At 40.1% G+C, this 12849-nt stretch overlaps 1 protein-coding gene across 4 annotated transcripts in view; it reads right to left on the bottom strand.

Annotated features, from left to right (window-relative positions):
• Positions 1-12849, bottom strand: part of shot (dystonin-like protein short stop) — a 483119-nt gene that overhangs the window by 465410 nt on the left and 4860 nt on the right. For 3 of the 4 annotated variants that reach the window (XM_065235655.1, XM_065235657.1, XM_065235662.1), the window contains exon 1: positions 1991-2427. The exons of the other annotated variant lie outside the window; for it this stretch is intronic. The gene's annotated coding sequence lies outside the window, so the exon portion shown is untranslated. Of the gene's footprint in view, positions 1-1990; positions 2428-12849 lie in introns of those variants that run through there. 4 annotated transcript variants of the gene reach the window in all.

The raw sequence follows: 12849 nt of genomic DNA, 5'->3' as shown, positions 1-12849 counted from the left end.
AGTTGGTGCATTTTTCTGTATTCTAGGGTGGCGTAACCCCTTAATCGCTTGTAATACGTATGAATATTTTAGGTGAACAAAAAGAATAACTAAGAGCTTTTCTACATTTAAATCGCGGTGAAGCAACTGTGAACTCTAGAGGGAATTTATATCTGTAACTGTAACCAGTTCGATTTTGTTTTCTAACCTGGTTAAAATGTCATATTTAATTATCTTAAAGATAAATCGTCCAGCTCAAACCTATGTAGTGGTAAGAGGTGGAACCATCATCATCATCATCATCACCACTGTCCACAATTTTGAAGACATTTTTTTTATCTAATCTCAGGCAAAGCTTATATTTGAATCAAGGCATATGATTAACTTATTTACTTAGTACTTTCTAAAACATCATCGTTAAAAATGTCAAGTCATTTGGATAGTAGTTACAAAGTTACAGCTGTTTATGTGTGTGCCATTTTCCACGAATACACCCTTTATTTCCGAGATTCGGTGATATTTGAGCAAAATTTTCATTTTTGACAAGCAAGGTTCGTATCATTTCCCATACAAAATTTAAAATTTTCCCGCAAATCCATATCATAACCAAATTTGTTCAAATTTGACACCGTTGTTGGGAATCTCAATACTACACAGGGTTGTGATCTACCATACAAACTTAACTTATTATTAATATTATCACCGTTTTCGACTAAGTCGTATGGACTGAAAATCATCGAACTACATCTAAACGAAAGCGCTAGCTCCGATGATGAACACTGGAGTCCTTTTTGAATAGGTCCGACGTCCATTTGTCGATCTAAAAATCCACGAACTGAGCGGTGGATTTGCAATATTGATGCATACAATTAAATTATAGATTGTAAGTATCATTGTTGCGAAAATACCGCGCTGGTCGCGGAAGAGAACAAATCAAGTTATATAGTCATGGACGTGAAAATGCAGAATTTCATATATCTGTATAAATTCGTGTGATATCTTTTAGAAACTGAAATCTCTTCGAAACAATGAAACATTTATTTTTCGCATCACTATAGAGGTAAAAAGGAACCATACGGGGAAAATCCGTTCAATATCAGAGCTTAGACGCATCGCCAGTGCTGATAAAAAAAAATCATGCAAGCGTTCAATCGTAATGACTGTAAGATTTCTAGATAAATTGTTATTTTGGGCCACCCTAATATATAATCATTTGAAATTTCTGATGAAATTATAACAACTATAAGCCAAAATAATGATCAAAAAATTATTTCTTTTTAACTAACTAATCGATTGTCTTAATAAAACTTTGCTCAATACAAAAAGGACACCCCGATAATCAAATAAATTGTGCAGTTTTGTCACAAGATAAATAAATATCTCACATTACTCCACATATGTGGTTTAAATTCGGCATGATTTTTTGCTTGTTTCGGAAAAGGTAAAAGCCTAGCAAATTTCTTAAAAGTGTTACTTTTTTGTTTTGCTCTGTTACTCATGCTGTCCACGAAATTCTGTCCAACCTAAAGGTCACTTGTACGTTCCACCCACCGCCCTTCAAAAACTAATCACATCACAAGCAATCACACTACTATCTAAAAAGCAAAGTGTAGTTTATTTTTATCGAACTTGTCGATGAGGTGTCGATTTGAGTCGAGACATATCGTTTAGTACACCCCTCCATCCATTGCACAATACGAACGCCACAGAACGGTTTGTCATCGTCATGTTATATTATCGATTTTTCACAACTTTTCCCTTCTCGCTCTCATGCTCCTCATTGAATTTGATAGCCCACGACGCCACGACGACGTCGAGGACGACATTTGCACTTGAATATTCCATCGCTTTCCATTACGTTTCATGTTGTTTTAACCTTAACTCCAGCATTGTACCATGTTTCCTTCACCTTTTTATTCTGTGTTCGCTTTCTCACTCCCACTTCCGGTGCTGTACGCCAGCCAAGAGCCTATGTAGTAATTATAGTATCGCTGCACCAACCGGAACCCACCTTGTTTTCGCTTCGCAGAAAATACAAAGCACACAAGCTGCTCCCCAGGAAGGATGATTCAATCCTTTCGGTAGGTTCGATCCTTGTCAGTAAAGTAGTGCACGAAAATTCACCGTCACTCCGGAACAACGAAAACTAACGGGTTCTTCAGGCTAGTGCCACTTCCACTTCGGTGCCTCTAGATAGCTGCTCGTACGGATTTCATCACAAATTTTCTTAATTATTCTTCGGGCACACTGAACTGAACTATGCACATTAAAGGAAAGAAGGGCGTAGAAAACTTTGCACTGAACCAAAAAAAGAAAACCTAGATACCACGGGACGAGGGGAAACTAACAGTACATTGACTGTGTAGTAGGTAGGTAAACGTCAAACAATCTCACTCGTTCCGAATGACGACGGGCGTCGGGTGGAAAAACTATACTGTTCACTGGTATACTCTCGCGGACCAACTGAAACTCCCCTGAGCCTGAGCACTAGAACCTGATCGACGGTGCTGACGCCGAGCCAACAGCCACGGCAAGAGCGAGATACGGTTTTTCACCTTTTCTCTCACGGTCGCAGCCGGTTCGCTCTCGGTAGTCGCTGTTGTTGTTCGCGGTCTGCCTCTCTCCATATCAAAATCACCATTCCACCTTATAATATCAGAAACCTCTATAAGCCAGCCTATAAAGTTTATATCACGCGGTGCAGAAAAATGAAACAAAAGAAAACAAGAGCAGTAATAGCCATGCTACCAATACGCGCAAATCTACACGGTGTAGGGTTTGAGCAGCAGCAGCAGTCAGCTCTCCGAAGGGAAACAAAAATCAGAGCAAAAGATATACACGCATACAAGGAACAGTGAGCCGCACGAGTAACATCTTCCCCGGTTCACGTTTTTGTGGGGCATTTGAGCGCTATGCACGATTCTATACGTTGAACGCAAGTCCCTAGTGTGGTAGGATACCTGAATGATGATCAATTTGGATGAAAACTAAATAATTGTTCGGTTGACTTAGTCCATACGAAGAATAGCGCAGATTTAGATTGAAATCAATGAAAATCAAACATTCAACTAAACATTTTTGTCAAGATTTCAACGATAGGCCCAGAATAGGCGCATTTGCCGAGAATAGATCCCATGAGTCAGGAACCTTACCTTATCCACATATTCGTGAACAATATTTTGAGACATGCTCACGAATTTTATGTTACATGATAATTGCCTACCACTCATTGTAGCACGGAAAATAAGTCCGAGAGCAGTGGGTGCTCCTCACTGATTTATTTGATCATACGCCTCCACGGGATGATAGAGAATCTCTTTCCAGCCACATGATCATACAATTGGTCAAAAAAAGAGCCGTCCGACAGAAGGATACCCCAATGAGTGTGGAGAAGAGCCCGCCCCTTTTCCACGAGATGTTAATAACAGGAAGTTGACAATTTCACTCCCCCCATTCAAATCGCTTCAATTGGGTGCCCTTGTGGTCCCTCTCAATCCCCTGTATTTTCCAGTATATAATGAATTATGTCATAATTATAAGCAAAAGCAAAACGTTACTAATTATATATCATGCGAGAACTTCTTTTCTGATAGATTAGCCAATGCTCTTTTGTTATAATTATTGCTATCATTATTATCTACTGAAAAGCCTCACATAGACAATAGTTAAGTAAACAATGCATTTTAAATATTAATGTAACAGTTTCTATATTCATACATAATATTTAATTGAGCGAATGATTCAAATGTAAAATATATGTCAATTTCTAAAATATAGAAAGTGAAAAAGTAAATCAAAATTATAGGTAAGTAAGCAGCTTGTTTCATTATGTTCCTCCTCAATTGTACTGAAAATAAGACAAGCTAATTAAAACCGTGTTGATTCTTCCGGTCAGCTTGTCCTCTAGGTACAGACAAAAGGTTTAAGTTTAACTTTCATATTCGTGCTGAGGAATCTGAAATAGACATATAAATAGAACATTTCTCAATTGTTATTTTTATGTGTGTATCCTCCCTTCGTCATTTGTTGATATAATCTGTAATTCAAAGTTTCCTATATACATAGTAGGGTAAGTGAGCCAGTTATAGCTTTAGTGCTCCAGTTGTTTCCCTAGGGCCTAACTCAAATTTGAAAGAAATGTTCATGGTTTCATTCGCTTAGACATATGACAAAATGGGTGTTCTAACCTTGTATGGAAATAAATATGGTAAAGAAAGAAACATATTGAAAATAAGGGAACCTCCTGGGCCAAAAACTGACTCACCTACCCTACATATCTGCGAATCTCAGGTCTCAAATTAAAAAATATAGATATTTAAAACGAAATCAAATTTTCACTCAACATCCCAAGAAAATAACCTGCGGCTGACGATATTTAAAATGTTAATCAATCAATCGATCAATCAAAGATTTAAAGGAGAAAAATTCTGAGAATAGCTCCAACATCGATGGTGTAGTGGTAAGCGTGATTACCTCTCACCCCGGCAGGCCTGGGATCAATCCCAGGCGGCGCCACCGGGATGTTCTGAGGTATAACATCTCTGATCACGCCTTCCTTCGTAGTAGTAAGTAAAGCCGTTGGTCCCCGGTTCATGAGTTGGTGGGTCGATAGGTACACCCAACCGGGGGATGTAATATTCGCTTACAATTATGTGGGATTCATCATCAGAGGATGTTAGTGGAGACCGCATGAACCGAGGATGCGATATACCTAGCTGCGGTCCAATGCAAGAAAATTGGAGACCGAAAAATGTAGAATGTATTAGTGAGGTAAATTAGTTATGTCGAAAAAATTTGAAACAGACTGTCGGGCTGGACTCGAACCACGAACGTTGTGATTATCAGACCTGTGCTTTCTCCACTGCTCTCTCCATGCTTCTGAATAAAGGGTGTCCACGATGAAATTGCCACACACAAAATTGATTCGCAAAATTCGAGTTTTCATCCGATTGCCATCAAATTTTCAGGGATTGAGAAATAACTATTAAACTTCATTTTACCATTTTACTCGTATTTTATTTACAGTCCATACGCAAATGTCCGCACCTTGGCCTTAACCCCGGCCATAAGATTCTGCACAACCTGTGAATCAACCGTTTTTTGCATGTAAACCCATACTTTCTTCAGTTCCTCGACTGTCTTCACTACCTTAGGTCGTTTAAGAAGGTGCTGCTTCATAATCGCCCAGTACTTCTCGATGGGGCGGAGCTCCGGAGTGTTGGGAGGGTTGAACATTTTCGGCACGAAATTGACCTTATTGTCCGCATACCACTTCAGCACGTCCTTGGAGTAGTGGCATGAGGCCAAATCCGGCCAGAAGATTGTTGGGACGTTGTGGGCCTTCAGGAGAGGAAGCAGCCGCTTCTGGAGGCACTCTTTTATGTACACCTGTCCGTTCATCGTGTCCTGGGTCACGAAAGGTGCACTCCGCTTCCCGCACGTGCAGATGGCTTGCCAAACCAGGAATTTCTTCGCAAATTTGGACATCTTCTGAGTGCGGACATGCTCCGGAACGCTGAACTTATCCTTGGCCGTAAAAAACAGGTTGCCGGGGATCTGTTTGAAGTTGGCCTTCACTTATGTTTCGTCGTCCATGATGCAGCATTCAACTTTCGTCAGCATGTTGAGGTACAACTTCCTGGCACGGGTTTTGGCGGACTTGTTCTGCTTCTCGTCGCGATTAGGGGCCTTTTGTAACTTGAACGTTCGAAGCCCAGCCTTAGTTTTGGCCTTCTGGACAAAACTTCGGCTTAGGTGCAGCTTCTTAGCCACATCCCTAACGGAGGCGTTCGGATTTCGGTTGAAGGCCCCAACTACGCGGTTGTGATTTTTGGTGTTGTACGGAATACTTTTTCCTTCACTTCTGGGCTTCCGATCGGTGGTCAACCGTTCCTCGAACCGCTTAATCACTCGCGACACCGTGGAATTCGCGATTCCCAACGTTTTAGCGATGGTACGATGCGAGAGATCCTTGTTGAGATCCGTGATGAATGCGCAAGATTTTATCACGTACGAGCTGTTCTTTCGACTCCATTTCCGCGAGTTTTGATCACAGGACTTTAAAACTTTCAGGATGTAAATAATGCACTATGAACTAAATCCACCCAAATTTTCATTAAATTCTACCCAACGGTTAAAAAGTTAGAGCAATTCATAGTGTGGCAATTTCATCGTGGATACCCTTTAATTCTAGAGTGAGTTTCAAGATTTTGCTGAAGGCAATTCCTAAAGTGTTATGGCGATATTTTCTAGTGATTGAATCATAAGATTAACGGCGCCAGTGGTGTAGTGGTAAGCGTGATTACCTCTCACCCCAGCAGGCCTGGGTTCAATCCCAGTCGCCGCCGCCGGGATGTTCTGAGGCATAACATCTCTGATCACGCCTTCCTTCGGATGGGAAGTAAAGCCGTTGCAACGTCCCCGTTGGTCCCCGGTTCATGAGTTGATGGGTCGATAGGTAGGGTCCATGTGTGGGAGCTGCTTTCCTGGCACGTCGGTAGCATTGGTGCTCAGCACGGAAAACAAGATCGACGGAAAAAAACAAACCAAAGGAATCATAAGATTATTCAGGGGAATCCTGAAGGTTTTTTTCCTCTGTTCGCGACATAAAACCACTGTGACCAGTAATTTGATCTATAGTAGTATATCCCGTGTCCTTAGTTTAGTACATGTCGTATTACTCCATAGAGAAATGATGAAGTATTCGGTTTTGATACAGTTGTCATTCTTGCCTTCATCGCAAGGAATGGATTCTAATAGAAAGGTCCCGCTATTTATACCCTTCGAAGAGTAACAGCACCCTCCAAAGGCGCGCCTCTTTGTCAGTCAAAATTGGATTCCTTAACAACAAAATTAAGCAATGGCACCGACAATGACCATGCATCAGAAGCCTAGTATTAACCACTTCAAACTAGGGAACAACGAATAGAAGATTAGGAATCACATAGATGAAGACAACTAACTCATTTTTTTTTCTTTTTTCAAGATCATCCTCGGTAGACAAAGCCGAGTCTTGTCACTATCAACAAGGCATAAAAAGTAACAAGGACTAAGATGTGTTCCTTTGATTACTGAAAAATCCTGTTCCCCTTGTTTGAAGCAGTCAGGACTAGGAATCGATGGTAGATCTTACATCCCGTAACGTACCACGAAAAGGTGATCTACCCACGTTACGGGGCATCCTGAAAGCTACTCTGAAGACATTTTGAATGATCCCAAGGAAACCCTGGAGGAAAGTTCGAAGATATTCAGATAAAAATTCCGAAGAAATAGTGAAGTTAACCCAGACATTTGAAATTTTCCAATATCCTGGTCTAAGAAAACTGTGGGACTATACTTTTTCTGAAAAATGTAACAGTGAGATAGACCGATAGTCATGGAGGAATTTGGTAGATGATGTGACTTAAAAAGGTTTCAAGCTTCTAAAATTAACAAGCTTATCCAAGAAATCGTGTCTGAAATATCTTAGAAATTGTTTGGGATTTCCACTGGCATCACTTTGAATAAGTGTCATGATCTTGACCAACCTTCGATGTGTGGAAACAGTTCTATCGATTGTATCACACGCAAGTCGTCATGTGACGTAAGCATCTAATCGATAGGTTTGGAAATTGCAGCTGTTGTTACCTCTACCGCAGTATCATTGCAAATTCTGGGACATTACTGATATTTTGAGACTTCAGACTTAATTTTACGTATCCCATACTATGGAAATGTTAAGAATTTAGATTTGATCCATCCGAATACTTCAGTTTTTTCAATAATATTACTTTCAAACAAATGAAATATCGTTGAATTGATATTCAGTATACAGAATATCATGCTTTCTAGTGCGCAATATTGAAATAAAATAAATTGAGAAAATGTTCAGGCGGATATCCGAATAGTGAAATTTCAAATATATTCTCCCTTTAACAGTTTTCTTTTTTACTGTTCTAAATATTTGTCAAAAGGCGGTTTTTAGGTACCCATGTGACCTGATGTGGAATGGCAGATCTGTTAATCGCCAAAATTAAAAAAAAAATTAAATATCCGGATAATCCGAGTCTCAGATTGAAGAAATATTCCGAATTCTAAATGAAATATTTGTCATTTTTATCAATAGAATTCGATTATTATAGGTATAATAAAAAGTTGTATGAATCCAATCAATTTTCCGGTTATTTTAAGATTACTTATGATTCCCCGGTTCTCCCGGTTTTCCCGATTCACTGGTTGCCCTGTTAAATACATTTGCCGGAATGTATTTTCTTCAAAAAAAGTTTGCTTAGGCTATGAAAAATCATTTTTGTAAAAGGGGGAATACTATTTAACTTCGATTTTAAAAACTAGGGGAAATGTAGGTAATGTCGGCCTACATGTCCCTAATTTGGGCCCATCGCTAAAAGTCTGCTATTTATCAATTGTATCTAGATGAACGCGTTATTGGGACGTTACTAATGGATATTTTTGATTGCTATTGAAAATTTAGTTGATTGCTGAATTTATGTATGGGCCCAATTTAGGGACACTTAGGCCGACATTACCTGCAGTTTTGATCACAGGACTTTAAAACTTGCAGGATGTAAATAATGCACTATGAACTAAATCCACCCAAATTTTCATTAAATTCTACCCAACGGTTAAAAAGTTAGAGCAATTTCATAGTGTGGCATAGGGTGTCCATTTAAAATGGCCGAATTTTAGGTCAAATGTGCATGAGGAGAAGGTCGTGTTAGATCTATTCGTCATTGGCGTAGAATTGTTCAATAGTAAAGTTATGTTGCTTTTAATCATATTTCAAGAGAGTCATGGAAATTTTTTATAATAAACCAAATCTATCTGCTCAAAATTTTAACAATATTGGTTTAGATACGAATATGAATCTAGTATCTATTGCTGGCTTTTCGAATCACTGATAAATCGACAACTCACCCACATTGTAGCACATTTTATCCCTCGGATCATCATCCGACAAGTCTTGAAGCCGCCAGTAGGTAAACATGAACAAGCAGTTCGCAACGAACAAACACCGGGAGTTCACGATCGGCGAGAGGAAGCACCTCCTATCTGTAACATGTGTGGAAGCTGTTGGAAGATCGTGGGCTAGGAGGGTAGAGCACTTCTTCGGTATAAGCGCCTATTTCCGTCATATCGAGCATAAACATAAACGACGTTTCAATGTGGTTGGATAAAATTGATTAGATTTTTTTTTAATATCTCAACAATTTGTGACGCTTTATCAAATCTAATGGTAGCTATGGAAACGTTAATAAATTTAGAAGTCATCTTTGATAGATATTCCATTTTTTGTTCAAATCAGTTGTGATTAGTATGACGGAAAATAGATCTTAACCCTACCTACATTGACGTAAAACCAAAAGAGAGCATCTCCATCGCGCTCACTACTCACTTGCTACTACTCTTAACAGCCACAACAACGCCGATGCTTTGCAGTAGTAAGAAGTGGATCACAGAATGATGGATTTTCTGATGACTATAAAGCTAGCTAGAGAGAATCATACCCTGTCTATCGCCTCCACAGTGATAATAACGACTACCGACGACCGACGACGAAACGACTGTAAACTCTCATTCTCTCTCTCTCTCTCTTTCTCCAGGATGAGTTTTTACTACGAATCCGGTCTAGGCCGGGTCTTCGTGTGTACGCGGCTCGAACTTGGGGGATATTCATTCATTGATTCGATACGGTTCTATCGTTTCACCGGCCGCTGCACTATGGGCTAGAAGAGCACACCAATCCTTCATTTTTCATTTAGTTTTTAATCCTGCAACCCTGCAAGATGTTTAAACTGGACAGTAACAGTGTTATATTTTGATTGATTAGATTTTTGCGATTTAAAAAAATTCTAGCCCACTGTGCAGCAACTGCACCAGTGCACCGACACCGAACGCGACGAGGAGCTAATTTATTATTGTGAGTGGTGTACACCCGGAGAGGGGCACAATATTAGCTACGATGTGTTTTAGAGGTTGATGTAACGTGAGAAATGTGTCTAATTCGATTGATGTAACATTGTATCGTCCAGAAAAATTTTAAGGGAACTTCAAAAGCCAAATACTTGTTTGAATTTGACTGTTCGTTAGACTGGTTCAAACTGGCGAAAATCATAAATTATCGAAAACTCATTTAGAAAACACGTTACTAATAAATCATAAGAGGCCGATGTTTGAACCAGTCTCAAAGAGCACACATGCCTGTACTCGTAAGAATTATTATTATTATCGAATAGAAGTGAGACCCGCGGCCAGTGTATGAGAGGAAATAGAGCCACACTCGATTGTTATCGTCGTATCCGGATGGTGCTAGTTGCTGAGAGCGCGAGAGAGAATATTATCCATTATTGGTCATTATGGACCATATCTTGAGCTTCTGTTTTCCTTTGATATTCTGTTGGAAAATTGTACGAGTAGAAAAAGAATGCTTTATGAAGTAATCATCGTTTTATTTCACGATTAGCTACGATAGTTTCAAACAAAGAGAATAAAGCACAGCAAAAAAATGCGTAGAAATGTAAGAAGGGGTTGAACGAAACCGGTAATTGAAGTTGATTGGATCTTCTGCATGTATTCCACGCCCATGCATACTTTAGTAATAATAAAAGAACATACCACGAATATTTCAGTTTGGTATATGTGCAGAGATGTTTGATATAATAAAAGATAATATGTAAACTTTCAGGGCTGGTAGTAAGTATGTGATATAATAGTAGTGACATTAGTGATTAACATATCAAAAATAGTGACCAAATAGCAGGTTGGCAACTGAATTTCCATTTAAAAAATCCAATATTTTTCCCAGTCAATAATTCAAAAATTTCTCGATATTACAACTTAAGTTTTAAAAATACAATTGATTTTTTTATGATACATTTTAATACTTCTATCATATATTTTTTTCCGATAATTTATAATAGTTAAACCTTCAAAAATTACAGCCAAAAGGATCTTATTTAAGTACAATTTTGGTCACAACATAATTTTATACTCAAATATTGTTTTAAGAAAAGTCACGAATGACCCAAGAGCGTTAAAGTGACTATAATGAGAAAAAAAAATTAAGATTTTTAAAACAACGTTGGTCTATCAAACTGGACAAACAACTGCAATATATAGAGCCCTTTAAAAATTTTATGAATATGTAAGAATATAGGAAAAGATGAAGAAGATATTTTCACTCTCGGACTCGGTCAATAGCATGCGAGATCACATTGCTGCTCAGTCAGCACACATTGCTGCCATAGGCAAGCCAAGGAACCTTGGAGCGATCTAGCGTGTGGTACGCAAAGATTTGGCCAAGGGCGTGGCCATGCAGCGATCACGCGAGTACTGTGCGGAGGGTAAGCTGCCACGACAACCGTTTCCGAAGAAGACCGGAAAACAATTAACGAAGGTACTCGATCTCATCCATACAGACATCTGTGGCCCGATGAACACGACCTCGCCAGGAGGTTCAAGGTACTTTCTTACAATGATCGACGATTTCAGTCGGTTCACCGTGGCTATTTCCTCAAGAAGAAGTCCGAGGCAGCGGACAAGATCGAGGAGTATGTCTATATGGTATGTAATCGTTTTGGAAGGAAGCCCATTTTCATTCGCTCAGACCAAGGCGTCGAATATAAGCCGGAACGATTGGAGAAGCTCTACAGGACAAACAGGATTGTTCCACAGTACACCGCAAGCCACAAACCACAACAGAATGGAGTTGCGGAACGCAAGAACCGGACGATCGTCGGAATGGCACGATGTAAATATGTTAAACGAAGCGAAGATGGGATATCGCTTTTGAACAGAAGCAGTTAACACGACGATTCACTTGCAGAATCTTTTGCCATCACGATCTCTGGAGAAGACCCCCTTCGAATTCTGGTTCGACAAGAAACAGCGACGCTCGATTCATGGAGGATGAAAAAGCGGTTGGTCAAGATTGTCAACCATCTCCGGTAGTCGTGCAGTACGAGTCGGTAATATCACAAGATACAACCGAAGATGATGATGCATCCGAAACAGAAGATGATGATTGCGAAATCACGTTTGAAGGGGACGAAATCTGCGAAAGAGAAGAAGATTGCGACGAAGCAGCAACATCTCGAAGGTCAAGCCGCAGCACGAAGGGAACGTTACCACAGCGGTACGGGTATGGTAGAAAGGATGATTCCAGAGCCAAGAACCTGCCAAGAAGCAGCGGAATTGTGGATAGCTGCAATGGACGACGAAATCCGGTTGTTTAATGAAAATCAAACTTGGACACTATCAAGATTTCCCAAGGATCGCAAGGTAGTAGACTGCGAGTGGATTTTAAAACGGAAACTGGACGCTCGTCTCGTAGAGCAAGGTCTCTCGCAGAACTATGGGACGGACGTCGATGAGGTGTTCGCGCCGGTGGTTCGTCAAGTCACGTTCAGGACACTATTGACAGTCGCAGGCCAGCGTGGTATGCTGGAGAAACATGCCGATGTAAAGACTGCCTATTTACACGGACAACTGGAAGAAGCCATTTTCCTGAGGCAACCACCTGGGTGCGAAGCAGTGGATGCTGATGCCGTATGCATGCTCCAGAAAGGTATGTACGGACTCAGACAAGCCGAATGCATTTGGAACAAGAAGATCGATGGAATACTGGAGCAGATGGGTTTTCTGCCATCCACCAACGATCCGTGCCTGTACGTGCGATGCAGCAGTGAAGGCAACACGTACCTTGTGCTTTATGTGGACGACATTGCCATCGCGTGCCACAGCAAGGAGGAGTATGAAGCCATTATGAAGGACCTCAACAACCATTTTACGGTCACATCTCTGGGATACATCAAGAATTTCCTCGGCATCTAAGTCCAGCATGATGGTAAGTAATTCAAACTTATTCAGAAGTCT

Source organism: Ochlerotatus camptorhynchus, unplaced genomic scaffold, assembly GCF_037179485.1.
Source record: "Ochlerotatus camptorhynchus isolate MF236.1 unplaced genomic scaffold, CSIRO-AGI_Acam_v1.1 ptg000503l, whole genome shotgun sequence".
Classification (NCBI taxonomy): domain Eukaryota; kingdom Metazoa; phylum Arthropoda; class Insecta; order Diptera; family Culicidae; genus Ochlerotatus; species Ochlerotatus camptorhynchus.
The sequence above is the reverse complement of the archived record's forward strand: the minus strand, read 5'-3'. Positions and strand labels throughout refer to the sequence as shown.